This window comes from Falco biarmicus, chromosome 1 (assembly GCF_023638135.1).
Source record: "Falco biarmicus isolate bFalBia1 chromosome 1, bFalBia1.pri, whole genome shotgun sequence".
Classification (NCBI taxonomy): Eukaryota; Metazoa; Chordata; class Aves; order Falconiformes; family Falconidae; genus Falco; species Falco biarmicus.
Genome location: NC_079288.1, coordinates 124,209,780 through 124,235,780, shown reverse-complemented (window position 1 = coordinate 124,235,780; position 26,001 = coordinate 124,209,780). Strand labels below are relative to the sequence as shown.

Below are 26,001 nucleotides of genomic sequence, written 5' to 3'. Positions count from 1 at the left end.
GGCAATTCAAAACCTAATGAGACATTTTAGGCCTCATTTACATCTCTAACCTGATGCATTTCTTCAAAACGTTTTTTCTTACTAATTTGCATACTAAAAGCTTATTCTTCCCTAACCAAAATGATGATGAGATTTCCCCCACTATACTGAAGTAGTTTAAAAGCTATTTATAGTCACTTTTAGAAGATGACTCGTGTTCCATTCTTAAATTCACACTTCTATTAGAGCTGGTAGTGCAACCAAATACTTTTTTTTAAAAAAAATATGATGCCTGTAAATTTAAAACAGGAGTTCTAGAGATCATTACTACAAAATACATTAATTTTTTTAACTGAATAGGCTGTTTTGCTAGACAAGTCTAATTTAATTTTTTAATTAAATTTGAATTTTAAAAAAATCCAAGTATGTGGATAAGTGTCTTTTGATTGGGTAAGCCTAATCTGTTTGATAGTGCATACATGGATTTCCAAAAGGCTTTCAATGAAAACCCCTTCTCAAAGGGTTTTAGGGAAATTAAGCAGCCATGACATAAGGAAGGTCCTTGCATGGATAACTAATTGATAGAAAGAAACATGCCAGGCATATGCTCCCTGTAATCATTAAAGCATTTTGAAAAACTAAGGCTCCCTTCACCAAAGTATACCCGTCCTATGGCCTACATATGTCCTTGCAAATATACAGTTAAAGGATCGGTCTTCTACTTCTGCTTATATTTTGATTTTCCAATTGCAGTTTCACTTTGAATTGAAATTTAAAGAAGAAAGGAGTCCCCTGTGAAAATAATCACCTGGTATTTTCAGAAGTGGAATAAATGCTATTGTTAAAATAGTAAGGGATAAATTAATATCAATTTATTCTTCTTGACTGCATATGCATTTTTAATCCGGTTCAAAGGTTAGAATATTTCCTTTTAGAAATATAGGATTGAGGTGAGTAAAGGAAATACTTAATGCACAAGATAAATAATTGAAAATATGGAATATTTTATAATGTGTTCAAGCAGACACAAGATAAGTGTTAGTAGAAAGGGGGGTTGATGAAATTTACATGTTCTGTAATAAAAAACTGTATTTGAATTGGCAAAAAAATCTCACTAATAAAAATCTCACAGCAAAATGACAATTTACACAATTTCTGTAACAGCAGTTTATCTATAATAAATCCTACTTCTTTGCACTAAATAACACAAAAGTAAAGTTTTAATGACCTGAATAACAAAATGGCTGTACTTTTAACAAAGTTTAGGTGCAAATAACAACCATGAGTGTTATCAAATGTTATAAAATGATGAAAGTTATAAAATGTATACATGACATGGACCTAAAATTCCTGCCACAGCATAGTCTTTGCAGAGGAAAGTGCTTTTTAGGATAAATGCTTACCTAAGAATTGGTAAATTTTTCATGCACAGCCCTGAAGCGAGAAATCTGTCACCTGAAATTATCTTATGCTTTGTGTGTTTTCACACTTTTGTTAACAGTGAACTGTTAATTGATATGCTTGGGAGACCCTGAATAAAGCAAGATTTTGGATAGCTTGCTCCCACTTTATGAATTAAAACCCACAAGGCTTCCTCCAATAAGTAATAATAAGTAACTTTTAGTTTTAAGTTAGCTTTTTACATCATGCTCATGCTTGGAATATATTAAAACTGTTGACCAGTTTTAGACAAAGAGAGGAATGGAAGTCTGAAAGAATTTTCCCAAAATGCCCCTGAACATAGATATTTGAGCAGAGGGAAGAGATCCAAATTAATGGCCAGTTACACTGATGGAGTAAAATGAGCTTAACTATATTATTGAAATTCCTTAGATATTAGGCAGCTGGAACGAAAGCCATAGAAAACTTTGATTTTTATAAATGTGCAGCTTATGGAAGCATGTGTTTCCTAAACAAGTGAGATATTACGATTTTTTTAAAAAAATGCCTGCTGAGTAGTATACGCTAATGTGAGGACCTTAGAAACCTTTGCAAGCTTAACTGAGCCCTTTGACAGATGTCATTATTATCCTAGGGGGGTGTGGTATAAATAGGAGAATAGATAATTTTGTCTAACACTTCCTGAGGCATATCTCTTATCTATGCCATATTAAAAGTATTAGACCAAGGTCCGGAGAAAGGGACCCAAAATGTTCATTAGAAAAAATTTAAGCCCCTGTGTCTAATATGTATTTCTGAAAATCCTTTCCTAGTTACCGCGTGACTCTGGAGGCACCTTAACTCCAAATACACTGGATTTTGCCTACAGTTTAAAGTAACTAAAGTTCATGTTCCTTTGCACAAAAATAAATGCTTTGGTCTAATGCAATGGAGCAACTTTGTATCTAGCTCGTTCCTAGGCATTTTTAGGGAGCCTGTGGTTTTATTCAAGTCCAAGAAGGCAGTAAGTCCAGCGAAGCTTGTAGGGTTAGGTCTGCCTTCTTATAGACATCTAGCCTCACAGGCACTAGATGTCACATGCTGTCTCTGGATTGAAACAACAATTAAAAAATCTTCATCTCATCCTAAAATTATGCACTGCACAGAACAGAAGGCAAGGTTCCTTGGGTCAGCAAAATAGCAAAAATACAAGTTTAAATTCGTAGCCCAAAGCCAAAAACAGTTAGCAAGGAACAAATAAGCTTGGCTTTCAGCACTCTTCTTTTCTGTGCAATAGCTATAAATAAATATATAAATATATATATAAATAAAGGTAGTACAGGTCAGCTCCTTTGTAGTCCCTGTTTCCTCCCTGTCCGCAGGGCAATTCCCCTGAATAAACAGACACATGTCTTTCTTCCAAGAATGTATATTACACAGAAGAGGAGTGCATCCTCCTGAAATAGCACTATGAGGGGGGAAAAAAAGGAACTGTCCTCTTCATCATTTTGGGGAGAAAAAAAAAAGACTTACAGCCTCAAGTTTTAAAGATGTTCTTAGATTCAAGATCCCAAGTTGAAGGAGGAACCTCATTATATTCCTGTGCCCTGAGATTTCAAGCCTCTAAAAGAAGTTTCAAACAGCCTGTCGTAGCAGTTCCCCATCACCTAGCCTTAGATACCTGCACATAGACTGGGTTTCCCCCAGGTGACCCCCAGCTCAGTCTTTGATTTGTATTGTGCTTTGTTTTGAAGAACCAGACCTCCCCCATCCCGCATCAGAAGCCTTTGTTTCTCATAAGAGGGTCTGTATTCCATACTGCGGACCAGTTGACTAAACATTACCTGTTACAGTATTTAACTTTCAGCCTTCTAAGTCCCTTCTAGCTATTTTGTTGATTTATGATCATTGTGAAAAAATTAGACAGATTTCTCATCAGTACTACTAAGAACCCTGCCCACTGCAAATTTTCTAAGCTCTTGCGGAGTGCAACCACACCCTCTGTAGGGATTTCAAAATCTTAACTGGCTGCCCTTCAGTGCCAGTGACCTTTTGTGATTCTCATGCTTTATAAACCTCTCTGTCATAGTTATTTTCAGTGCTTCTTACCCTTCTGTTTCTTTCCTCACCCGACTACATTCATGTTGGCGTACAGAACTCATGTTATTTTCTGCCCATATGGTCTTGGTGAGTTAATCCATTTCTAGATTGTTGTACGTCAGTGCTGAGCACTCAAATATTTTCTTGTGCGTTTCCATCTGGAAGTCAACATCTCACCTCCTGTCTTTCTAATATCTTTTCGTAGCAATTTCATAGATTCCTCAGAGCACAGGGAAAATTGAAATTGCCCCTTTTTACATTCTCTTTCTTTTGCTCTGCCTCGTTCTGCAGCACTGGTAACTGTTGTGTTATCATCCCAGATACTTCATTTTATTTGAATTGTATGTGTTAATCAGTGACAATAATATTTCAAAAAAGTAAAAAAATAGGCCTGCAGATGTGTTTTCCTTTAAAAATTAGTTTTATAATTGCTAGGGGTTGGATGACTGAGAAAAGACAAACCTGTATATAGGAATCTCTGTTTATATTCCAAATAGAAACATTTCTCATTTATTAATAATAATATAGTCTTTACAGTTCAGTCTCCATTGCTTTTGGCAGTAATCATTGCATAATTTGCTAATTTAAATGAAATAATTATTTGTAAAATTGCAATATTTTAATTGTATTTTACTTTGCAATACCACAGAACAAAGCTGTTACACTTTCCCCCTTTAAAGAAATCTGACAGAATCCATAATTTCAAGATTGCAGTTGTGCTCTTTTCAGAGATTCTGAAACACTTTACACTTCATTTTTTTTTTATGCTTTCTTTATTCTTTATTTTAAGAAAATATATTTGATGTCCTGAATTTTTTACAATAAATTGAACATCAGCTTAAGCATCAACAACCTAAGAATCCCTATGGAATTTTTTATTTATTTTGATGTGTAACAAAACTTCCTTAGAGACCTTTGTGGCAATGACATGCATTAATCATGGTCTTGTAAAACTTGCATTGGTTATTCTCATTATAACTGTTTTGTTACCTTTCTCTTTCTTTTTTATAAAGGATTAACTTTTAAATACACAGTTTGAAGTTCTTGTCTTATCCAAATCAAGAAAACATGAAAATATCTGAGGAAGTTATTCATAATAAAGGACAGAGATTCATCTATCACTTTGTTTGCTTATTGACATTTAAACATTAATTAAATGTGTTTACATAAATGTATCTTTTGTATTTCTTTTTCATTGTTACCATGCTAACATGGTAAGTCAGAGAAATAGTACAGTGATAAATTCTCAAGAGCAGAGCTAATGCCTCATGCCTTATCACTTGTCCATTATGGCTGTGAAACCAGAGCAGCTAACCCAGAAGTGCGGCTGCTTTTTTTGTCAGCAGAGAGTGTCTTGTCATAAACAGCTGTGGTTTACGGGACTGTACAGGTATCCCGTTGTGTGACAAAGTGTGTACACTGCTTCCACTGCAATGGAAAGTTTGCCTCACCCCTCCCTACCCCCTCACCAACCCCCCACCCCTGATATATCAATGCCTAATCGAAAGTCTGAAGGTATTTTTAAGTATTTCCTTCAGCCCGACAAAGGTTGGAGTTAAAGATTTCTTACGTGCTTCTGATCTATGGATGCTATACTGACCTGTGAAATCTGGTAGCAGCCATCATAAACTGAGTACTCTGCAGCCTGCCATAAATTATACTAGAACCACAGCAGGGTCGGTACTGGGGAAATGCAAAGATCGCAGTTACTCATATCCATGTTCCTTAGCCACAGATGAAGGTTTTCTCATATTTGCTTTCATAACCTTTGTTAAACCTTTTGATTTTGAGAATTATTTTAAAAATTTTCTAACACAAACCAATTGTAGATAATAAATAAATGTATACTCTATGTGTGTTATAAATTGTATGGACATGATTCCTCAAAATTACACTTTGAAGCTTTTTCCAAGCTGTTTCTATGGATTTGTTTTTTGCATGTCAAATGTGTATTCTACATAATACAAAAACAAGCTAGACTTAAACTGAAATACAGCAAGCTTTTGTGTACTCCATATCAAGTTATAGCATGTCTACTATTGCTTAGTGTTACTAAGAAGGCTACTTAGAAATTTGTCATTCCCTTATGAAAAATAAAATCTTCTAGGTAGATTTATGGCTTTGCATCAAATTCTTTAAAAGAAGGTAAACAGCATAATAATTGATAAGTAAGCTAAACAATAAGCAGTACAAATCAAAAGAGAGACCAAATACCTCACAACCTGTAATCGCTATGATACAGAAAATAATCCTGAAATTTTTGTTCCTCCCAGTTCTAGCAATTACCTCCACTCTGGTAAAGCATAAGCCTCTAACGGTAATACAGAAATTTCAGAAAACAGGAGCAAAGTGAGGATGCACCAAACATCGCTATAAGAGGTTTGCATCTTCAGGTCTTGCTACTAAAAAAACCATGCCTGTTATGATAAGATTAGTAAATAGGACAACTTAGCAGGAAGTTATACTTGATAAAATTAGTGCTTAGAAAAAGAAGGGTCTGGAGTATCTGCTGCATGACTGAAAATAACAAGTAGAAGGCCCAGTTTGTAATCTTTCCTGGAATATACATTTCTGTATCTTCTGTCCTAATTAACTTTTATAAATTTTCCCTTCCTTTCCCCTAGCACACTGAACAATTTGTAGATGCTATGGAAGATACTTCTGCTACAGAACTATGAAGTTGCTATGATAACTCACTTAAGTGACTAGTAGAAACATTATTATTATTATAAAGTCATATAAATTCTGTCAGTGAAACAGAAAGAAAAAAACAAGAATTATTAATGCCGCAAAGGCACATTTTCAACTCTGTTTTCCTTGTATTAAATCTAAATTAATGAACCAGTGCTGGATGGAAAAGGTGATATCAAAAGAGCCTAGTAATCTTTGTGAACTAACTTAATTAGAGCTTTTATGCAGAATGCCCAAGATTTAATATATAACCGTCACCACCCCTGCAAAGCAAAACTCAGAAGTATATATATAATGTAAAGTGATTTCTGGAGGATGGGAGGAGAAGAAGTGTGAATATTGTTTACTAGAATTCTGGACCTCCTCAGAAAACTACCTGTACATGGTGCCAGGGGCAACTGGGTGTCAGATAGCCCTGGAGCATGTCCAGTAAACACCCTGCATCCCTTGCTACCTGCTGGTCCTGAGGCAAGGATTTCTATGACTGCTCCCACATCCTGAGATGTAGGTTGTTACATCTGGCTCTGCTATTTAAATGTACACACGATGGATGTTATAAATATCATCTTCTGTAGTGCAAAATAAAAGTTTTATGGACAGTTGCAAGCCATATGTTCTCGAAACGAACTCTTTTCCAGATGAACTTGTGAAGTCAGTTTGGCTTTTCCTCAAAATTAGTATGTAGCTGCCAAATTTTACATGGTATTCATCATTCATTTTTGTCACATCTCTAATTCTATTTCGTATGAATCCTAACGATACTAAGTTTGAGCAAAACATGAATTCTGAGTCCTGTTTTGTTAGCATTTTTCTATTAGTCAAATGGCATTCCAAAAAAAGCATATCTTTACCTTTTATATTTTATTACATTTAGCTCAATGAAATGGACACGTAAATTTACTTAGCACAGAGTTACAGATATGAAGATCTGGGTTGCTTGAATAGGCAGAGTAGCATTTTGGAATCAATCATTTATCATAATTTAATGAATTTGGTTTAGAGGATAACCATTTACTATTATTCTTTACCTCATTCAGTGACCCAGACTGACGTCTGCTTGCTAATTGGTGCTTATTAGGAGGGAGGTTGTGATGTTTTGATGACTTCACAAGGCATTAGATTGAGAAACCTCCAATTTATTTATCATCTCCTGCTAAACAGCTGTCAGATGGCCAAATCTTTTTGTAACTCGATTTGGCTATGTATTTGCTTACTGTATATATGTGAACAGTTGCTAGAATACTACATAGGCACGCAAAGTTCAAGCGCTAAAATAACTGTTTGCAAAATTAAGGCTTTAGCAGTGGAAACTTCTGTCTGCCATTGCTTCAACAGACCCTGTGCTGCGTAGTGAAAACTGCATTATGGTGGGCAGAATCACGTAGACCCTAATGGAATTGTTGTTACAAAGGAACAGTATCCAACAGTGTGATTTGCATCATGCTGTGTGAGCCGCCTACACTTTTCAGCAGTTGGTTCTGTGTCTGTAATTTATTGCTCTAGAAACCATTATAATAATACAAGAAATACTGCAGCAAGTGTAGAGGAAAGAACACATCGCAGTCAGACTGTAATGACTATTTAGACTATTTAAACTCACTCAGCTTGTTTTACATTAGAAAAACAAGTCCTTTTGAATTACTTATTTTATGCATTCTATTTGGCTTTCTGGTCTTATTGTGGTTGAGATTAAATACACTATTATGCATTTTAAGACAGTTCATGATCATAACTGCTCAAAAATGCAAAACATGGCCCAAACAGAAAATGGTAAAATCAAAAATTTCCACGTTGAAGAAAAATGATGACAGCTATGCTATTTCCTGCATAAGAAATGGTCTGATTTTCATGTAGGTACTCCACAATATATGGTGGAAGTATGCTGAAATCTCTCTGTACATCAGCTGTACAATTCATTGTGTTAGTCTTTTTAGTATGTGACCATTATGGGCTTCTTCCTCATTAAGTAGGAGGGACATAGCCAGGATGGCTTCTTGTTGCTCAATCTTTCACTGGTATAGTGATCACTGCAAGGGGCAATAGGAGAAAGAAATGCCCTGAGGCTGCTAAGAATCCATCAACAGACCAAACTGGGACTTCCAGCTGGTGGCTCGATATAACCTTTTCAGTCTTGATTTGAGCACAGGACATGGCCCATAATTTTTATCCTCTGGAATTTTTCTCCTACTTTTCTCAGCAAACAGCTTGCTTTTGTGTTTCTACTGTCCTGCAGAATGGAGAACAATTTTTGTCAAAATTGCCCTTTTATCTTCTGCAGGATAAACCCGACCATTTGTAACTGCATACTTCTTCCTCAGGTATCCAAACGCGTTATGAAGAAGTTACTTTAAGCATTGTTGTAATATTCTGGTTTCATTCCTTTTCTTCTCCCTTTCTAATGACTCAGCCAATTCTCTCTCTTTTTTTTTTTTTTCATTAAAATTTTCTTAATTTTCTGAGACTTGTAAGCTGAAGTATAGCTGAAAATTTTGGTTCTAGAATCCCTTAAACTTTTTCTCGTGTAGATTGCTATACTGCCCTTTCCCAAAGTTTTCTTTCCTGTCTGTCACTCACCAGTTCCACTCCAGTGAACATTCCTTTTCTCTTTTGGCAGAGCTCATTTACAAACCCTAAATGTTCCTCTCTGTCAGTTTACCTCTTTGTCTCTTCTATTACTGTTGTTCTTCATTCCCAGAGCTCTTTTCTGTCACATCCTTTGCTTCTAGACTGTTACTACCTTTCCCTAAGCTATTTCTGCGTTTCATTCATATTTAATGTCTCCACAGTTCTAACATAAGTATAGTCACTTCCTTAACCTCCCAGCATAAGTAATTTCTTCTGCCTGAAATACTCTTTTTGAAACCACATATTGCTTTGCTGCCATATGCTTACCCTTTTCTTGGGGATGTTTAGCAGCCAATGTACATTTGCTTCCTTATCCCTTACCTGTCATGTGAATTTATAGAAAGCTTCATGTTTTCTTAGCATTCTGTACAAAAACTAGACAGACAAAAGCCTGATGTACCACACAGGATTGTATTGTAGCAAAACCCCCATATGGAAGATAACTGCATGTTTATTAGGATGCTGTGTTTGATTATATTTTTTTCCCCTGGCCTGTTTCCAATATAATAGTACACAGCAATGTGGCAGATAGGAAGGAGTAACTGCTAGCACCAGGCCTAATTTAATTTTCACTGATATAACCCGAAGGAAGCAAAATACTTAAATGTTAAAGGATTTTTACCAACTCAGTAAGGATCTCTTCAGAAAAATAGATACTGACATCAAGGTACTGACCAACTAGAAGCTCCAAGGGCAATATTATGTTTTCATCCTCTCATGTATTTGGTGCTTTGTTTATCTCTGAATTGTTCCCTGTGGCCTGGATATTTTTTTTTTTTTTTTTCTGGATAAAATGCATTGAATAGTCTATTTTAAGCCCTTGAGTGCATATGTGAAATTTGAACACAAAGTATCAGCAAATTGGAAATACAATTAAATTTAACATTTAGAGAAAAACATAGGTGTAGTGATGGTTTTTGGTCTGATAGAAAATAGGAAATTTAAATCATTATTATCTAACTTAGGAGAAAGTTCAGAAAATTACTTATGGGTATGTTGTATTCCTTATCAGAGTCTGACTGCATATGAAGTATTTTTCCTTTGAGCAGAGCACAATTTAGAAGCAGTTTTGTCACATTTTCTAGAACTACTGGAAAAGTTCAAGAAGCTATAAACTACAGAAAAAAGCAATAAAACAGTAATAAAATTGTTAACGTTATCTATATTTAAACAGAATAACAGCCCACTTTTATATTTGTTTTGTGGTTTTTTTTTTTCACCAGTGCATTTACCATTTATTTAGGAAAATACAACTAACTATTATAGCAAGATAGTGCTAAGATATTTTAATGACTTTAGAGGTTTGGGCTTTTTTTTTTCCTCTGTATGTTAATTTTTTTATGACTCTTATAATTTACTTTTGGTTTTTCTTAAAAAGTGTCACTGGAAATTTTTTCTTGCCTTCTTTAAATTATTTACATATGCTCCATAAGCAGGTGCTCCAGGCAAGCCTGTAATTTTTCCAAATTGTTGTTTAGTCAAATGCATTACTTGAGCAGAGATGGGCTATTGCATTTCTCTCCGTTAAATTATTAAAATCTTATTTTTATGAACTTGTTAAAATTAAAATACTTGGTTTTCAGCAGTGACACCTGGCTTAGGGTTCATCTCTGGTGTTCTGCTTCTATCCACACCAGGCACTATGCTTTTTGCTTCTGCAGTGTGATCAAGTAACATGCAAAATAATTCATATTGAAATTAGAAAGAAGGCTGCTTTGAGTGTAAAAACACTTGCACAGATCTGGCCTTCACTAGCCATTTTCCCAAACTGTTATGAATCAACCCATGAACTTTTCTTACACATCAAAGCTTGTTTCCAACTGGGCATTAAAATCATCTTAAGCCATAACAGGTCCTGCCTGATGCAGGGCACCATCTGCACCATTTCTAGTACTTTATTGAACTTCTTTTCCATTCCTTTATCGGTAATTTATGAATGTATGTGATATGAAATACAAGCATTTGAATTTCCCACCCAACTTTTACAGGCCACAAAAGATAAAGTTTGACTACATAACTGATTGTCTATTATTGCTATGTCTGTTGCGAGGAAATATGTTTTTTTGATTGTGTAGTCCACAGCATTTTGGAAATCTTGGGAATTTATTCTACTACTTCAGAACGTTTTCTGCATTTTGCCTGATTAGTTTTCTTACTTCCTTTCCTGACTTAGTCACATTAGCTCAGCTGTTCTTCCCTCTTGGTCATTACTTTGATCCAGTGATTTGTGCTGCAGCTGCAGACATCTCCAGCACAATGACAGATAGCGACACCATCTCTTCATTTACATAACCCTTACCGCTTAACCTTGAGTGTGAGCCGCACTATACAGAGCTTATGAACAGGAAGGAATTATGGCATCAGATATCGCTATGCTTAAGATCAACAGGTGACATTAGAGCTGTAGGATAGAGACAGGAGGCAGGCACCTGCTGTGCATGCTATCTGTGATTAAAGGACGGTCCCTTTTAAAGGCAGCTGGCTTTCAGTAACCTGTGTTCATAGTCCTGCCTGAGATGCTAAATGCTATATAATAGAGACTGTCTATCTAACAGTTTAATCAATGAGCCAAAAAAACCCAAAACAAACCTGTAGTCCCATCCAGCAGTTGCATTGAGGATATAAACAGTTTATGAAGGAGTTTGTGTAAATTGAAATGTATTTCTAATTTAAGGTAAGTGACTCACCATTTTCACAGATGGATAATCACCTTAATGGCAAAATGATATAATGATACAAGGCCACAGAGGCCACTGCATCCAACCTTATCAGAATATTTTCATCTCAACCCAAAACTTTAATTGCAAACATTTATCCCCATCTGTGCACTGATGCTTTTTTTTTTAATCCATTTTATGACAATCAGTAAACACTTTTTAAAAATTAATGGTGAACTCAGTGCAGGTCAGCTGGCTTTTGGCTGACCCTGAAATGACTGACAAGTGGCAGCATATGTTGTGTTTGTAGGTCTAGCAGGAGGAGAAAGTGAATGTTTAATTTCCATCATGATTTGTGGGGCTCAGATTTTTTCAGGCATTCATTTGACAGAAATTGTCAAATATATGAGCATTAAAGAATTTTGATTAACTTTTTTTAGGATTTTATGAAATACAGTAATATGGCAGTGTCTTTTACAGTATACCCCTTTGGGAGTGTAAGTTTAGCTATAACTGTATTGTCAACTTCTTTATACTTCATTTTTTTTCTTTTGGTAGAAGGCTCTTTTTTTCCTTTTTTTTTTTTTTTTTTTTTTCCTGACTCATTTATAATGACTAAAATGAAATAGTTGTTAGTTACTTGTACCTACAAATGTCATTCTTGTCTCCAAGGACTAATAATTGCTATGTCCTTATGTAGCCTGCATCTATCTTAACATCTTCTCCTCACCTTGTGAGCCATGCTGATATTGTTAGGTTTTGTAATGCAGAGGTGTTTAGTGATCACTGTAAGTTTCAGAGCTCTTTTGTGGTGAATTCTCCAAACTCAAAGACAGTCCATACACCAGAAAGCTTAAACACATGCTAAAAACACATCCAACAGGCAGAGCCAAAGATCACAGCAGAGAGGATAACTTGTGAAAATACCACCTTATTTTTATTATTCAAATAGAATGTGACCAGTTCCCAGCTTGCCCTTTCTCTTCTGGTAATTTTCCATGATCGTTGTAGAAAGTGGGTTCTGAGCAGGAGTTTTATTTACTGCACAGCAATAAGTGCATGGGCTGTTTCTGTAAGGATGCCTTTTATATAGGGGATTCTGTAGAAACAAAGATACAAATGGTGAAATTGAAATGGACAATCAGGTAATGAAACAAGGGTAAGTAAGACCAAAATTAAAAACCAAAAGAGAATTTTTAGTGGTGATCAGAAATAAGGAATTGTGACTTGGAGAGAATGATGAAACAGGTCTTAGCAATGTGGTTTTGATTGACTCAAGTTACTCAGTGAAACGGAGTTTGCAACTAAAAAAGAGCTGAGGAATTAGATCAGACAGATAAGAAACTTCAAATGTAAATAAGGTGAGAGGGGAATATAAGGAAGAAGAAAGGAAGAAAAAAATAACAATTTCTTTCATTTTGGGGAAGGCAAACACACAAAGTGTGTACAGTAAAATGAAGTACTTATTGCTCTGAGGAAATGTGAACTTTTTAACAGTGTGAAAGAAAGGAGTGACTGTCTGCTTTGGAATATGCCAAATTTGGAAATGAAAAATACCGGTTTAAGATTACAGGATATTTCAGGTAGAAAGGGATCTTAGGAGGCCTTAGTCCAACCTGAAGCTCAAAGCAGGGTCAGTTATAATTTCAGATTATTATTCACATTAAAATTATTTATAAAATAGTTTCTAATAATCCAATATCAGAAGATGAGACATAGTACTATTCCTATCACAGTCTAGAGAGTCTATCATTATATATGTGGTGTTTCTCTGGATGTGCTTGCATGTAACAGCTAGCGCATATTACACTGATCTTTTCATTATTAATTTTTCTTGTATAAATGAGACAGGATCTCACAGGCAACTTCTTTAAGTCAGACTGGATTGTTGTGTATCAAGGTATGCCAGATTCTTGAGCTCCAAAAGAAACTCATCGAGGTATCAGACTCTGACTCCAGTTTATCTGTTGGGTTCAGCAGCTGTAATAGAAGCAGGAAATGGTGTGTCATGTCCTGTCCTCTGCCTTCCTTCTGTATCTACTTAATGTCTAAATGGCTTCAAAGTTGTTAGATTGTATACCGAGCAAGACACGATGGAGAGAGAGCTGGAAACACAGTAAAGTTCAAGGAACAAGTGAGGCATGCTAGTCAAAGGAAGATGGAGTCAGGTGGGTGGCAAAGTTCAAGGGAACAATGAGCTACCTTTGGTCGATGTGATAGGAATTAGCCTCAGACAGCTGCAACCTAGCGATTGTCTAGGGGGGAGGGCTGGGTGGGGTGTTTATCATGGAATGTGGAAAAGAAATACTTGTAAACAGGATTTTTGAAGGACAAAATGGTATCTACACAGTACATGGCAGACAACAGAGTGGGAAGAGGCTATGTCAAAGTTTTACTGATTTGTAGAAAGAACCCTGCAAGGAACTCGCTTGTCCACATAACTAAAACTCTTAACTCAGTCTCTTTTCACTGAAACTTTTCAATGAACCCTGCCACAGCAAACACAGCAAACCTTCAGTGACTCTCTTTCCTACCCTTTCTAGTGTACCTGGTGTATTAAAAAGATACCTCTTCCCAATTCCGGTGAAGTCACACGCTGTTTAAAGACAACGTCTGTTTTAATTTGGTGAAAATCTTTCCATTGGGCAACTCCTTGGATGTTACTCAGTTAGTTTTGATTGTGTATATATGTCTTACCTATCTTTGAGGAATATTTCCACAGTTATTTGTTTTATGAACTAAACCATATAGCATCCGTTATCATGATGTTTTGATAGAATAATTCTGTATTTTTTTTTAACAGTATATCCCACGTGTAGAGCCAACCACTGCTTATCCTGCCAGAGTGTTATACAAATGACAACTCAAGGAAAAAAAATGTGCCTCTGTAAATGGGTGACTAGTGCACCACCCTCTTACTTGAGGAAAATTCTTTCGTAAATAAATCCTCACCAGCTCTTCAAAGTAATCTTGCTATAGGTTGTCATTCTTTTTTGTAGACATAGATCTAAAACCCCCGCAGTTACAGCTTAATTCTCCTTATTGTTAGAACTGTAGCAATTAGTTGCACATTCATACAGGCCTGAATTTCCCAGTCTTGTTGATGATTTTAAAGGTCTTGTCACATTAGCAGGTAGATTTGCTGAGTAAATGAGAGCGTGTTCATGAGTAGGTTGTTTTGCCTAGTGAAAGAACAAAAGGCGTGACAGCAGCTCATGACATTTAAAAACCAACTTCTCCCACAAATAACCAACCAAAGAGAAAAGGGGCTTTTCAGTTAAGCGTCCGTACTAAGATCTAAAGCTTTGTTTCCAATAAATAATTACATTTAAGGAGAAATCAGATGACTTTAAAATGCTGTAACACTAAAAATGTATGTTTTTATGCAGTTTATCTTTATTAGAGTAATCATCCAACAGAATTACAGAAAGATTTGTTTTCTGGTTTTAGCTCAGCATCCAAATACCTTGTAAACCTCTTTACACTCCTATGTATCTCGGCTTCCCTATGTTTAAAATAGAAAGATAGTTCTTACTTGGCTGTGAGACACTTGTAAGGTTCATCACTGTTTGTCAGATGGGTTTGATGACAATCACCATAACATAGCACAATCAAAATTCATGTGAAATTTTAAAATATGCAGCTTTTGGTTGAAGAGAACACTTGACAAAATGGGGAATGTCCCTGCCACATGGCACTGGTCTCCTATTACTTGAATACATATTTAGGTATAAAAAGGATAGATTGCAACCATTATCTAAATGATTGATTAATGCTTCTAAAAGGAAAATTAGTTTTGCTTTTAACTAATGACTGTAAGTCTCTTACACCAAAGAATGATTCATTTGAAATGTCATGGTGTAAAAATTCAAACAATATATTCAACTATAAATGAAATTTTCAGTTGAAAGTCTACATGCTTTTCTGCTGATGGTGAAAAGAAACAGCTTTTTATGTGAATAGCAGTCAATAACAATGAACTTTTGCTTTATTTGATCTTTGCCAGAGCAACTGTAGTTTTTTTCCGTGTGTTTCACTCCTGGGTTTTGTGCTTTGGGTTTGGTTTTGCTATTTTTAATGGGATTACAAAGAGTCTTTATTTGATGGTCTGCATATAATAAAGCAATACACCAAATTACCACCACAGACTATATAAAATATTTCTTCATGTGATAGTGCAATTTAGGATGGGAGATGACTTGGGGACCAATGACTAAAAGCATAAAATCCGAAGAATTCTGAAAGAATATTTTTTCTTGATGCTTAGAAGATGGCTGTAGAATATTTTTTTTGCCATTGAGGCATATTTGAGATGTGAGAAATGTTAACAATGAGGAGGGCTTTAGGTCAGGATCACTCTGCATCATAGATGGCATTATCTGCTGATTTAGCTGAGCTGAAAAGTGCTGAAAAATAATCCTTTTTGTGCCCTTGTCAGTGGCTTTGGCCTAGAGTAATAGAAAATCAGCTTTACCTGAGTCAGATAATCATTACAAAATGAATTTTGTTCTTGACTCACAGAAATAATTTGGAGAAAAATATATTTTATAGCTGCGATGAATATTATTTTAAGGTAATGCTTACTGAGATGTATAAAATACTAAGTGCTGCTGGTAATTGAGCAACTGTAAATTAGCTGCTTGAATTGAAAATAGATGATTACTGAAAGCACTTTTTCCCCCTAGAAAACTTGCCGTTCTCCTTTTCCTTAGCATTCGCAAGGGGTGTTCAGTTAATCATACTGAGGTCTCTCCCTTGGTGCTGCAGTAGCTGATTACCCAGCAGGAGGTGCAGTTCCAGCAGGGTAAGTCAGAATGGTGTTGGTCGTTCCCTGGGGAGGGACATCCTGTAAAAACACCAAGGTTGAGAACTGTCATATTCACAGCAGTAGGTGCATTTTTCTCAGAAATTAATGGAGCAAGCTGGGCAAAAATGTTTTTAAACTACATCTTCCCTAGAGTAAGATGCAAATTCAAAGCTCTTTTGAAGCATTGGAATGAAAGTTGAAGATAAGACTTTTTAGTTTTTGACATTGATGATATAGGCAACACTAGCACTACGAATATTAAATTGAAATGGAGGATAAGTGGGGCAGATGTTATTCAAGCAGCTCCCAAATGCAGTCCTACCTATTTCAGAGCTAGTTTAATGTGCTTGTAATTACGGTTGTTATTATTGCAGAATATCTGTCATAGATTTCCTTCCTTCCATTTTATTAATTGGTTGGCAATGCTAGATTTTTTTCCTAAAACAAGGGGCTTAAAAGTCATCTTGCCAACTAGACTCCCATCCAACAAAAGAGGGTCTGAAAAAGGAGAGAAGCTTTGAGATGCAGTTTTTTTTCAGCAGCTGTCTGTGTGCTGTTCAGCAGTACGCAGCGATTCTAGGCTGCTTTCCCTATTGTCGGCAATGCAGCACAAAGTGATTGTGATCTGTTTACAGAAAAATTTTATAGAAACATTAAGCACCTTGTTTGCTCTGTCCTATTGAACAAAGGCGTAAGAGGGGTCTTTTTATAATACACAGTTTCTACAGATTTCTTTCTGATAGAGCAAGATAAATCCTCAAGGATTGTCTCTAACAGATTATGTAAGTCCTGTACAACCTGGTCACAAGTTCCCTCCCAAAAGTTTTCAGCCCCTACGGTCTTGCCCTCTTTTCTTTGCTCCAGCTCGGTGTTGCCATTTTGGTCCTTCTGTTTTGATTCCTGTGTAAGCTCTTACGCTGTGTCTGTTACCACTGTGTGTACAAGAACATGAATGGCCATACCTGAAATCCACCCAGCCTGATGCACTCTCTCTGGGTGGCTACCTAAAACAGAATTTAAAATGTGCAGAGACACAAAGCTTGCAAGGCTTTGTTTGGTTTTCGTTTATGCAGATTTTTACTTCATCTGTACAGTAATTACTCTCAAGGAAATAATATTACAAGGTCAAATCTGTAGTTAAACCAATGACCTTTAAAGTAATTCTGGTATACTCTATAAATTATTAACTATCATAAAATGTTACCCCCAATTTTACTTGTCACCATATCTGTAGAAACATTTCCATCAGTCTTTTTATTTAATGCATACATGTATCTGATAGCCCATAAATGAAGCCCTCAGTATTAGATATATTTTTAAAATAGCTTTTATTTCCTATTTCTGCTTGATGTACCTAATATGTTTTCATATCCATAAGTAAAACATAGTCTGATATTTCTAGGAAAGGGAGACAGCATATGAGATGATAAATGTGAAAGGTGACGTCAATTAGGAGTTCTGTGTCACCAAACAGTATACAAATACTGGTGTCATATCTCCGAAAGCCAAGTGACAAGGCCTTCATTGTTCTTTAATAGGACCCAGTTGTTATGAACATATGGGAAGCTAGCTTATTAATAAAATTTTTCTTCCCTAGTCATCTCAATTCTGCCAGATTGTAAATTATGCAGCCAGAGTGAATTAGAGTTAACTCACTATTTCCAGACATTCTGAGAGATTTGTTCGGTAAAGAAATTAACCTAGGAGGTTTCTAGCTTCTCTCTGGACATTTTCTTAGGCAAATTTATTGCGTACTTCTAGCAATGTGCTTAAGGATAAATATACTTTAAAACCCAGTGTGAATAAACAGGAGATTGATATGTTGAAACAAAAAGGGTCTTAGTAGGCAGGAGATCTCAAGTATCTAATCAGCCTACTCACACAGGGAGACGGGTCCAAGTCAAAACTCTAGACTGAAAATTCCCTGCTGCATTTTGCAATGCAGACCTGAGCCAAATTTTGCAGTCTGACATAATCTCTTTTAACACTTTCCAATTAAATCTAATTTCAGTTGTAAAATAAATGTTGTGTGGAAGTCTGCACACACTTTAAATATGCACGCTGATTCACATGGTAAAGGAGCATAGCCTCCCTGACAGCAACGCCCTTTAATATATTGCGGTGTTTAAATTTAGATGTTTGAGGCTCCCACTAGACAACAAGTTATTAAAACATCTGCCTTTCCATAAGCCATTCTGTTCTCTGCCATTCCACATGTCCTTTTCTACTTCACCAGGCAAAATTGCCCAATCTAAATTTCAGCTCAAGTGTTTGATGGCTTTCACGCTGAGCTCAAACTGTTAGTGCTTCCCTGAGAGAATAGAATTGAAACGGGATTTAATCTAAAATAACAAAATAGAATAAAGGTTTTACATATAAATAAGTAATGCCCCGTATATTTTTATGCACACTTTTCTTTTCTGGATTTTGCATGCAGTGAAGGTAAATGTTAAAATGCATAGATAACCCAAAGCTGACAGAAAAAGAATGTCAGTGCATGTTGCCTCTGTGCTCAATTAATGCCTATACTAAAGTATATTTTAATTCAAATCTGTAATAACCGTTACTACAAAATACATTGCAGAAATTGTATTTCTGTTGCTAGCTTTTTCTCAGACTGCTAGGTACTTGTTTACTTTTTCTTAAAAAAATAAAAAATAAAAAACACCAAAACAAACGTGGATTTTCAAATAGCATTCCAAAGGCATTACAAGCATGCTGTCTAGTATTTTCAGCAACAATATTTGGGGTTTTATCTGCTCACTGTTCATGGAAGATTCATATTTAGAGCTAGGTATTTTGCACAGAATATGAGCAATTCACCTTATAATAATAAAATAATAATTAAAAAAATTATGAACTACCTGTTAGCAATTGATATTTCAATATTTAATGATGGGATACTAAAAAAAAAATATCTGGATTTCTGCAGTAAAAATTATGGGATTGATTCCTATAAGTAATTAAAATCATATGCTTGATAAATGAAACAAAGCAGGGTTAAGCTCTTGTCTCTTACCTTGCCATTTTTTTTCCACATTGAGATAACTGACCATTAATTACAGCTTCTCAGATAACAAAGTTTTTAATTTTATCACCCTCGTGGCAACGAAGGCTTACCACATAGCGGGGAACAGCATAACCAGCAGGCTGAGGGAAGTGATTATCCTCCTGTATGCAGGACTCGTGTCCAGTTCTGTCCCCCAGCTCCAAGGGAGAAAAACAAAGTATGATCTACAAAAGGAAGCGGAGGAAAATGTGTTTCTTCAGCTTGCAGAAGAGGAAGCTAAGAGAGAAGCTAATTACTGTTTTGAACTGTATCATAGTGAAGAAGAACATGGAGATGCGTCTCAGAGATGCATAGTAAAAGGACAAGAGGTAGTACTCAGCAGTAAAATGAAGTTCCAACTGGTGTAAAGGATTTAGTTTCACCAGGCAGGAAGGGCTAATCTGTGGAACAGGGTGCCTCAGATATTCTAAACTGGACTGGATAAAGCCCTGGGAAACATGTTATAACTTTGGAGTAGGGGGTTGACCTAGATGACTTCCAGAAATCCCTTCCAACCTGAACTATTCTGAGATTCTATTTTGCGATGCATCCCACAAAGAAATTGCTAAGAAAAGTCTTTGAAACCCAAATTTTTCAGTCCAGAATTCACACCATTAAGAATGTCCTCAGTTTTTGATTCCCTTTTTTAACATCACGCTTCTGTTCTGCAGTCTACACGTGTAAACAATCCATCATCATGGTCTTTAGATTGTACAGGTCTAATTGCGTGATTTGACACCCAGGTGTTATGAATGTTATACAGTCATACAAAGGCAAACTTCAAACGTCCCACAAGGCAGTCTTTTTTCCTGGTAATAAGTATGGGCATAATTTTAGGAGAACAAATGTTTGCCTATGCCCGATATGACCTGATGGCTGTGTGTATAGAGGTCCAAACTAATGACTGCTAAACTTACTACAATTATATGTTTCCCATACTACTTGGATAGACATGAGCTGAAACTTGTTTGTTGAATAGCCGATCTTCTGTTTTAACCAGATGAATTAAAGATCTGGCATTCCAAACAGCTATAAATTTAGGAAGAATAACAAAAATAAAATTTTCACTTTAATTTCATTGTTCCATAAGACAGGATAAAATCATAAATTCTTCACCATGCAAAGTGGCAGAGCATTTTCACAAGAGGCTGAGACTTGCTAACAAGCTGATCATGAACTGCAATTAAACTTTAAACTGTGCAAGGCTAAGATTCAAATCTGAAATGAAATTTGCTGTCTGAAAGAAGTGTCACATTTCACCATAAGACTGTTTTAAAAATCTTCTGTTTTAACTTAAAACACCGATCAGTTGTCAATGTACGAACCTATAGCATTGTCATTTCATTAGTTGCTAGATAATCAGACTTGTTTAACCATACTTCTTTAATTGAAAGCAAATTTTACAGAACACAAATTAATTATCTCAAACACAACAACTGTGCCTCAGATATTTCTGTAAGTTCCTAACTTCACCTAAATTCCAGAACTGGAAATGTGAAGTCATTTGCAGTTTAGAGAGTACAATCCAAGTTATGCCATGCATTACTTCTGTGAATTTGAACAGGAAGCCATTTATTTCGTCAGTCACTAATATTTTCCACTTACCCTCGCACAAGCAAACGCCCATGAGGAGAGATGGTGCTCCTAGCCTTAAGGAGTAAGCAAGGGAGCCAGAGGAGCAGAATCCCAGCAAGGAATATCTTGTCATGCCCGCTGGGGTACAACATGAAGGTGGAAAGCTGTTATGATAAGGCCTCCTTATGAGACAAAAAGAGCAATTATAAAAATACTCATCATCTGTTCTACCATATTTACTACACATAGCAATACACTATACATGCTGTAGGTGGTATAAAGATACCATCTTTTCTAATCTGGAAAGTTTCATGAGTCATTTTTTCTTATCTACTTGGTGGCTTTTTGCAGCTTGGCCCATGCATCCCACTTGTGCAAAACTCCAGACTTCAGTGTAACATCATTTCCTTCGTAGTCAGTAATTTAACATTCCAGTGGGCGGGCGAGATGAGCATTTCAGAGAATGGTCTGATTTTCCTAATGTGAAATGTCTACGTAGGGCAAATATAGTAAATTACTTGCTACCTTTGGTTACCGTGCTCAGCTGATGAAGCTGAGCTGAAGTATTATTATCTTTCTTGATGACACAAAGTCATTAAAACACTTCTCTGTGGTTTGAGATATAATTTCAACACTTGTAGGAAATAAGAGTTTTAGAAAGTGTGGTGCTGTCAGCTTGTATATTATCAGGCACACAACATATACCTGCATGTTGTAAGGCATGAACAAACGAAAACCCCATAAAATGTGTTCTGAAAAAAAGAAACAAAACCATAACTGTAGTAAAGATTCAGGTGGCATAATTACTTTTTTGGTAGAAATTAGAATAATGGACATTATTCTTGAAGGAGGATAATTGTTTACCCCTTCATTTTTTTCTAGTTTAAAGTTGATGTTTCACATCTGTCAAGCACAAAATCACAAAAACTATCATTCATTTCCTTAATCTGTGCCCTTTCTTAGCCTACATGACAATATTATTTTTTTTATTTATTTTTCAATCAACTTTTTATAAATCTACTAAGTTAGCTGTATTAATGAAGAATAAAGTGTCAAAAATTAGACAATGTTTTCATTAACTTTTTAAGGATGTCTTAAGACTAATATAAGTTTTAGTTCCATATACGGAAATAATGTAAGCAGGTGAGTAGAAAGCTCATAATAATTGTATGTGTGACCCTCAATATAGGCCTTTTTTGATATTTCCTTTTCTGTGTAACCTAGCATATTGCCCATTTCCCCAATTTTATTAATATCCCGTGGATACAGTGCTTGTTTGAAGCTGAATGAAAGTCCACAAACTCCCAATTATTTTCAATTTTGCACTTGTTTGATTAGAGTGCTATTGTCTGTAATTTTTACCTTTTTTTTAATCTTCAAAGTGCATGATTCATGCCTTGAAAATGGGTTGTTTTGTGTTTCCCAGCACTGCTTTTTTTTTATCCCTGCCAGTTATAACCTGATAACCTGATTTCATACTGTGCTTTAGCACAACAATACAGTCATCAAACTAAAGCAACACAGTAAGTGGGCACATTAGCCATCATTTTACTTGATCACTTGGGAGAGATTAAATTTACTCATTTTCAGAACAGATAATGAAATATTTAAAACATGTTAGAGTAAACGGTGGCAGCATTTTGAAGCTCTAACATGCTCTTTGCCAAAGCAGTATACTATATACTGTGCATGTAAGACTCTTGTGCAGATGTTTGGGAAATTTCTGCAGCTTTTGTTGTCGTGTTTTTTTCCATAGACTCATTTGCATTTAGTTTATCTAAAGTGAAATCCATTCAATTTTATTGAACTGTAATTCTGGTAATTTACAATATTTACATGCTGTGGTTAGATTGAAATCAGTCCTTAATTCAAATTCAATCTAAATTTACAGCATAGTAATTAGGGCTTTGTAACTGACACTAGGGGCCTATTGATTTAATGAAAAACTTAACCTTACAGTAAGTGTTTAATTAGTTGCTGCAGTAGATTCTATGCTGTCCTAAATTGTGGACTTCAGAGAATTAGGTACTAATTTAAATTACATTCCTATATAAAGATCAGAACTATTTTTTTAAAAGAGCATGTAGCCTGACAGATGAATTAATTTCTCAGTCTTTGAAAACGATAACAGAAAAAGGCAATAATGAAAGCAATTGCCTACCCTGCCTGAAATTCAGGTAAAGCCGTGCTAGGTATTCTGGAAATTACTACCTACATTGGTAAAATATTGATTTAAAGAGTAAAAAAACAACAATAAAAAAAACCTCAGTGAGATTTTCTTCTTAGATGTTTCCCCCAGGAGATAAAATTTGAAATTATATATATTGAAGGTGTCCTCTTCAAGCTGAGATAAAGAAAAAATCTAACTATAAAAACCAATATGTTTGTGTTCATAACTGAAGAGATATATGACAGAAAATGTGTAAACATCCATTTTAAAAACAGAAAATGATATTTTCATTTACAAAATACTCAGATGTAGTAAGCAGATATTGTGTATTTCTCCAGTTCCATAAAATGTCTCGACCTGGATCAATACCATAAGTCTGCATTTTCAGAAAGCATGAATTACCAGTAACACCAGGTGTTCCTTTCTTCCTATTTCTCCCCATTTTTGTTATCATGGCTGGGTATGGCATAGACACCCAGTCACAAACTGGAGGTAACATTTTGGCATGATGTATAGCCACTGGAACAAATTACAATTCATCAGCAACATGTCAGTACACACGTGTCTCAAAGCCCTTGCTAATAAGTTTTCCACTCTTTTACTGGTTAGCAAACCATCCAGAAGCCACATTGGCATTATAGTTTTTCGCCTTGCTGCCTATGTGTGTGCTTCTGGCCCCTGGTAAACATGAAGTATTTTGTAGTAGGTACTCATAATATGCAAATTTTTATTGAGTCATAAATTTTATATTCCTAGAGGATCACCTAGACGGCCATCATGGATTTCAGTAATTATGATTCTACTTTTTATTTGCCTAATCAACCTGAATTCATCACCCATTTGCACCCTACGCTTTACTTTTTGGAGAAAGCAGAAGAGATCATTCAGCCAAGCACTACTATACTATATTGTATGTACATAAAGACCAAACTAATGTTAAACAAGGGCCTGTAAATCTGGCATTCCATGGCTTTTTTTTTTTTTTAAGGAGGCCCTTAAAAGGCCTTTTCTTAGGGGACTGGAGAATTTCCAGACGTGAGAAACTGAGCCAGTAATCCTGCTTCTTCAATCACATCCTTCTCAGTTCCTACAACAAGAGGACAGATGCGTTTGCTGGTACTGCCTGCTCTGCCCAAGAACTGCGCACTCAGGGGACAGGGGAGGTGTAGGTAAAAAGAGATAATATAAGGTGAAGGCAACTGAAGATCAGGAGCTAGCCTAAACTCCCTCCAGTCCCTCTCTGTTTGCTGTGCGTGCAGTGAAATATCATTAGGACCTACCTCAGTCAGCAGCGATGCTATGGGAGCTATTGCAGGAGGAATGAAAAAAAGAGCTGTAATAGTTTGCAAAATTGTATGTTTTCTGGGATAAAAAAAAAAAAAAGAGTAGGAAGGTAATCTGAAAGACCTATCTTTACAGAAAATTACACTCTTTTCTAACACTTGGTAACAAGACAATGATCATACAATGAATTTTTGCAAAGTAATGGTCTGAAATATGTTTTATAATAATAAAGTGAAGCAAGATAAATATAGCAATAACTTAATACTCACAGCACAGCCATGAAGTTTTCTGCAGGTATCATACTGAGGCACAGAGAGTTAGTATTTTTTTTTCCCGTTTCACAGGCAGTCTGTAGCAATCTGAAGCATGTAACTTTTCTAACTGATTTCATAGAATGTGACACAAAAGAAGCAGTGAGGCTGGCAGAGATGTAAAATCCCTATTTTTGTCCTCTTCCAGGAACTACGCTTCTCTATGATAAGACCTTTTAACAATTCTGTTTGGATGACATCTCTGCTGAGCTGCCAATGTGCTGAGCAAGGCCTGGTATGCAATTAAATTTCAATATATATCTGAAAGACTAATAGAATTCAACTAAACTCCATGTCTTTTATTAAAACTTACAATATTTTCACTTAATTTCCAAGATACTGTTTGGTGTCTAACCTAAGGGGTCATAGATTTTCATGTTCCTAAGTCTGGATTTAGGACTAAGGAGTAAGTCTGGACATAGTAATATTCACATGTGAGATTTTTACACAAAAGCCGTGGAGCTGAGTAATCTCCTAATACACTGTTGGGGTATTTTTTCTGTTCTAGTAAGGAGGGGAGAAAAAATTTATTTTATCATTGCCTTTTTTCCCTGCTGGTGAAGAAAGGCATAAAAAAACCACAGGTACAAAAGAACAGGTATTGACCTACCTCAACATTTATTGTAAAAATAAATAAGACCTAATCTTACTTTATTCTTTTAATCAGCAGCTAGCCATCAAAATACACAGAAACAATTGACTTTCCTGTAGTCGTAAAGCAAGACTAGAAAGTCGCCGTTTTGGGCCTGGTCTTGGTCATTATAGGCTAAGCTACACTGCTTCTCTTGATCTTTATCATTTTATGAATAGGTCTGCACAGTGTCACACTGAACACTTTCTATATTCAGAAATGATAAATGGCTTCTGCCTGAATTAGCATTACAACAGGGTGACATACATCACCATCAAAAACAGTTCTTAAAGCTAGAAGTCAATGTGCAGTTTATTGGGCAGGTAAAAATCGCAACTGTAACAAGCAGATTAGTTTCAAATCTTGCCATTTCAAGGAAAAGGTCTTCGTCTTTTTTTCTCCCTTTTTTTTTTTTTTTTTTTTTTTTTTCCCCAAAGTAAGGAAAAGGAATACAGCAACTGAAGAATTTAAACCCATCTCAAGTAAGTGTACTGTGCTACATGTGAAAAGAAGTAACGGCAGGGAAGGGAAAGGAGATACTGTGTCTGTAACCTGGTACACAAAATTGCAAAATAAAAAGATGAAGCAGCACTGTAAAAACCCAAATAATGTAGTGAAACTTTAAAGAATTATGTGCATGGAGACTAACATCAGAAAAGTCACCAGCTCCATCTTAAAACATCTCAGCCATGTTTTCCCAGTAGTAGTCATCTGTGATACATTTTTTTCTAGAGGGTTATTT

At 35.8% G+C, this 26,001-nt stretch overlaps 1 long non-coding RNA gene across 1 annotated transcript in view; it reads left to right on the top strand.

The window, feature by feature from the left end:
- The window catches only part of LOC130143954 (uncharacterized), a 631,756-nt gene extending 606,897 nt beyond the window's left edge, over positions 1 to 24,859 (top strand). Inside the window, exon 6 of the long non-coding RNA XR_008819941.1 lies at positions 24,777 to 24,859. This is a non-coding gene — a long non-coding RNA (uncharacterized LOC130143954). The remainder of the gene's footprint in view (positions 1 to 24,776) is intronic.
- The last annotated feature ends 1,142 nt before the right edge of the window (positions 24,860 to 26,001 follow it).